Source organism: Anopheles ziemanni, chromosome 2, assembly GCF_943734765.1.
Source record: "Anopheles ziemanni chromosome 2, idAnoZiCoDA_A2_x.2, whole genome shotgun sequence".
Lineage (NCBI taxonomy): Eukaryota > Metazoa > Arthropoda > Insecta > Diptera > Culicidae > Anopheles > Anopheles ziemanni.
In genome coordinates this window covers 49,292,340-49,297,511 of record NC_080705.1, presented here as the reverse complement: position 1 = coordinate 49,297,511, position 5,172 = coordinate 49,292,340, and the positions used below count along the sequence as shown (strand labels likewise).

Genomic DNA, 5,172 nt, shown 5'->3' with positions numbered 1-5,172 from the left:
TAAAAGATAACAAGAGGACATCCTGTCATACTAATAGAACATAAGAGGACAACATATACATGCCTATTGTTGAAGTTTTGGAAACTTAGCTCAGTTGCAGCGCCCTTAAAAAATACAAAAAAAAACTTTTTCATCGTTACTCTTTATTTTTTTATTCCTGTAGTGTATGAATGAGAGGAAAAAAAAACAACCTCGTCTACCCAAGGGGATTTTTGAAATATTTCCGGCCCCTGGTCCGACCCGTTTTCGCGTCGAAAACGGGTCGGTCCAGGGCACGATGCGCAGTAAATTTCGACCCGATTTGACAGCGATGTTGACGGGCTGTCAGATTCAAATTTGATGGTGGGTTCAAATTCAAAATGGTGGGTTCGAAAAAAATTATCCATCTTGGTTCAAAAATAATATCCTCTCTAGGTCTGTTTTCCCTCCTCATTCCGTTATCTTTCCTCTTCCCTCTCCTAGCCACTACCTGTAATGCACACTTGATTCGATATTCTTTCTTTTTTTTTTACTGTCGCGGTCGTGGTTAACAGTGGTCGTGATTACATTGGTGGTAGCTGTTGAAGAGAAATTTTTATTGTTTGGTTAGTGAGGATTGAACACTTATCGTTATACATACCATACGATGCGCAGACTGGTTGATCTATCGGCGATGTTGGAAAGTGTCTTGTTGATTGTCTGTTTTATTTTACGTAACGATGGATACATTTTCTCAAAATTGCACTCGCTTGAAATAAGGTGGGTAGTATAAAATTATGAAACTAGAGGTTGGAGTTGAAAAATTCGACGAAGTTTGAGCAATTTAATAATGTGTTTGATTTTTCCATTGTGCTATTTTTTTAGATTTTAGCACTTCATTGACGGTGACTGCAGCATGTTTTGGTCAGAAAACACCCGCCAATAAAGTGTTTAGTGTGGAAGTATTCATGCTACGACATCCACCGGGACAATCAATGAGAAACCCACCGAAACAACTGAAAACCGGCTCTGGACATTCCATCGTCACTGTGTACCTTTTCAAATTCCACCAGCATCGACAAATCACGGTAATTATTGAAATCACGTTACAAAGATATGACTTTTTATTTTTGCAATTTATAAGACAACTACTGTGTATCATTTATTTTTATCAGGAGCTTTCAAACGCAACCTTCACAACCATTACATATCATACCAGCATCTCAGCCATCGATTTCTGGCAAGTGAATCAGAGAACAACTCTTCTTTCATTAGTTGCATGAGTTTTGTCGTCTGCAAGGCTTGCTTTACATTGAGTTTGAGTCCCATTTTATCTTTCCCAGTGTTTCGTTTCGCCAGCCAGCAGTCGCTTCATGATGCTAAGATCGATAAGATGCAAACGATCCGCTACCACGACATCCTGGAGTATGTAAAAAAATTTAAATCTTAAAGAGGTGTCATCGTTCTTTGGTGTTCTGGATAGGCACCTTGCCTGAATCCTCCATCAGTTCATTGTGTTGCTTGTGTCCCAGAAAATACAATGGTGCGAGCAACGCTGCCTTATTGACCTACGACGGTACATTTCAGGCAACTGTTATAACGAGCATGTCCTACTACACCTGTGAAAATTAAATGAAAGAAAAATTAAATACATGTGAAATTGTCTGCCGATAAGTTTTGTAGTCAACCTGTTATGAATGCTCTTGCTGAAGTGTCTGCAATAATGGCCCTTAGATGTATCGACACATGTTTCCAGTTGATGTTTACTCCATATTCCACGAGGTTGTTCATCTCCGTGACCATGAGACGTAAAGATTCCTCAACGTTCGTCGGCTTGCTCCTACAATAGAAAATAGTTCTCGTCATCACTGGTACTTTCGGCATCTCACGGATATTACATAATATTTGCCAAAACTCCATGATGCCAATTTTATGCAATGGTAATCCATCCATTGATATATGTTGCCATGAATAAGTGTAGCATTACTAAAAACAAAAAAATAAAAATTAGTTATTTACACCCACAATTATAATGCTTCAAAAATGCACCTGATATGGTACCAATACTGGCCGCCACTTATTTCCAATATCTCGATCGATGGCTTACGGTTGGTTCCCAATAATGTTCTTGCACTTTTAGGTAAGCTTACTGCCTTAGCTTTTTCATAAGGTCCAAGATCATATCCACGCTCCAGAGCGTTTCGTTGTTACCGATATTCGATTCGCCACTCTTTCGCAAACATTTTAATTCGGGTTTCCGCCACATTTTCAAGAGATTTCTTGTACAAAATAGACACCAAGCTTTTACAACACACTGCACGACCGTTTGTTTCAAAATGTAAACAATTCCTCAACGGGCTGTTGCTCACACACAAGTCTATGCTGTTGGCAACATAACGCGAGAGAAAAGGACGGAACGACAGAGCAGACAGCATTTGGATTGTCATTAGGAAGTGAGGGGTATGTCAAACGGTGGCGGAGTGGTTGCGGGGTAGCTCTCCCGTCGTGGAGGGGTGTTTTTGTATGGAACTTTCATGGGTTCGGGTCGAAACGTCAATTTGGCGCTCCTTGGGTAGCGTCGTTAAAGGCACAGCAATTAATTTACATTTAACTTCATTCCAAGTAATCTCATCCTGGGTTTCAGCCAATCTGCACGGTACTCCCTTATAAATGTTCAACATGCTTGAATTGAATGGCTCTGGAAGCTGGATGTCCAACATGGTAGAATCAATAAATATTGCTTTTTCAGGTAACTTATTGCACAATATTTTTAAAACACCATTCGAATCCCGTTCGTTGCTAGCTGAATGGAACTTCATAATATAATTACTTTTTGTTAAAAAACCAACAGTTCCTTACATTATTTTGTAACAAAAAGTTGTGGCTAACACGAAAAGTAATAACTCCTGCATGTTCGCTGCAGCGAGGATTCGATGCCTCTGTCTTTTTCACATAAAAAGACATATGAAATTTATCTAGTTCTGATAACCGGTTTATGGTTTGCTCCAGATTTTTGTAGCCGCTCCGCAGTTGACGCTTGAGATGCTGTAGCTCATTCTCAAAAGGATAAGTGGAATGCGTTGGAAGCGGACCTAAACGAGCCACCTCTTCATACACATGTTGCAGGTTATGGACGTTGCTGCCTATATAACGCTCTCCATAGACATGGCTATATTGGGTGACAAATCTTTCGAGCATCAGTCCGGCAAGTGACCACATCGGACGGTATACACGCGAGGATAGAATTGTTACTGCACAAAATAACAACAAAAAATGCTGGTAACATTCTTGGGGGAGATGTTCTTTCAACACCACAATGCTTGCGTAGTGCAAAAACGAGGCAAACTCCGATCCTTTCCATTTCCCAGCATAAACAACAGGGCGCAGTGGGCGATGGATTTCAGCAGGGAGTTTAATATTGCCTAACGCCTTCGAAATCTGCGAACATTGCGAAGTTGACCAACGCACTTTGCCCAGCGATCCATCACGCCACCCAATCAGCAAACGTTTCATGACCCCAAGATCTATCAGATGTAAACGATCTGCAACAATCACATCGTTGATGATATCGAAATCCTTAAGATCTAAAAGTGGTGATATAATTTTGCAGTGTTTCGGGTACGCATTTTCTCTGAATCCCTTGTCTGTTCGTTTTGGTGCACCTACTCCTGGAAACACAACCGTACGACCTTCTTTACTGTATTGCCCTTCTACAACACATTTCATACAACCTGCGTAGCCGGTATGTCCAACAGTACCTGAAAAAGGTAACAAAATAATAGAAAAAAAGTTCGTATTTACCAACTAATACCTTATTTATCTTTTACCTTTCACAAATGACCTGGCTGGAGTGTCGGCGATAATAGCTCGCAGTTTGATGAACAACTTCTTCCCGTTGATGTTGATTCCGTGCTCAATTAGAAAATTAATCTCATCTACCAACGGACGCAGATATTGCTCAATATTTTCAGGTTTGGACAACCCATAAAAGATGCCCGCTACCATCACTGGCACACGGGGTAGCTCATGAATATTGAATAAAATCGGCCAATACTGCAAGGTGGTGCTTTTATGAAGGGGCAGGCCATCAATTGATACGTTTAACGACAGCTGACTGCAAGACGGTGTGGTTTTCATGTCGTAATGAAAATCAAAATTAAACAAATTATCATAGCTTAAGAAAATATTTCATATGGTAAAATATTGAAGCATAATAAAAAAACTTACCAGAATTGATTTATCAAACATTTTTGTATGCCTTTAAACCAAAACTGTCCTCCTCCGATATTGACAATCGCTGATGCTGGGTTGGGATTTTTTTCTAATAGGGTCTCAGCAGTTGTTGGGAAACGCATTCCAGTTCTATTTAATATGCGCAGCACAAGGTTTATGGAATCCTTTGTTTGCCCTGTTGAAAGCGCCCAATACCTTACACAAACAAGCAGGGGCAACAAGTCAAAACTTTTATAGTCTTCTTCAGGCCCAAAGGTCTCATCGTCACTCGATTCTAAATAATCCGTTAAGTTCGGATCTTCGGAATGAATGGATCCTTCTGCTTTATGCTCTTGTGGTTCAGACGGCAAATCGGTGCTAACCGAAGGATTAACGGCATGTAATTGTTGTGACACTGGAAAATAAAGCTTTAGCACTAATTCAATATTACAAAATCATTATTTCCACTCACTCAATCCACTTGATCCTGCTTCTTCATCGACTGGTAAATCCATCTTCAGGTACTTTGCGACCCTACGACTGAAATTGCCAGTTTTTTTCATTCTACCAAGATCGGACATTTTGGCACAATTCAAGGTATAATTTTGCACTTTATAAGCACTGGAAAATTTTGCTCACGTGTAATCAACGCCACTATGGTTTTAATTCTACCGCATGTGATAACTAAAATTGTATTAAATGCAATGTGACGTTACTTCATAGTTTTGGCGAGGAGCCAAAGATGAGCAAAAGAGAAAAAAGCGCAAAATTGACAGAAAGCGATTTAAAACGATAGACGCAGGGCAACGGCCGCGGGGCATGAAGAATGGAGGAAACGAACGATGCAAGTTCGTGGGACCCAAAAAGGGGATGCGTGATGCGGGGAGTAAATTCATGCATGGCTCACGCATACACTCGCAGCTCGGTGCCGCGGCAGAAAGTGGTTGCATACCCTTGTGCGAGTGGAAGCAAGAGAGAAAGTGCAGATTTAGAGTGAGAGGT

The 5,172-nt window shown here is 40.6% G+C and overlaps 1 pseudogene; it reads right to left on the bottom strand.

Annotated features, from left to right (window-relative positions):
- Positions 1–2,423: 2,423 nt before the first annotated feature.
- LOC131293750 (uncharacterized) lies at positions 2,424–4,011 on the bottom strand (annotated as a pseudogene).
- Between the last annotated feature and the right edge of the window lie 1,161 nt (positions 4,012–5,172).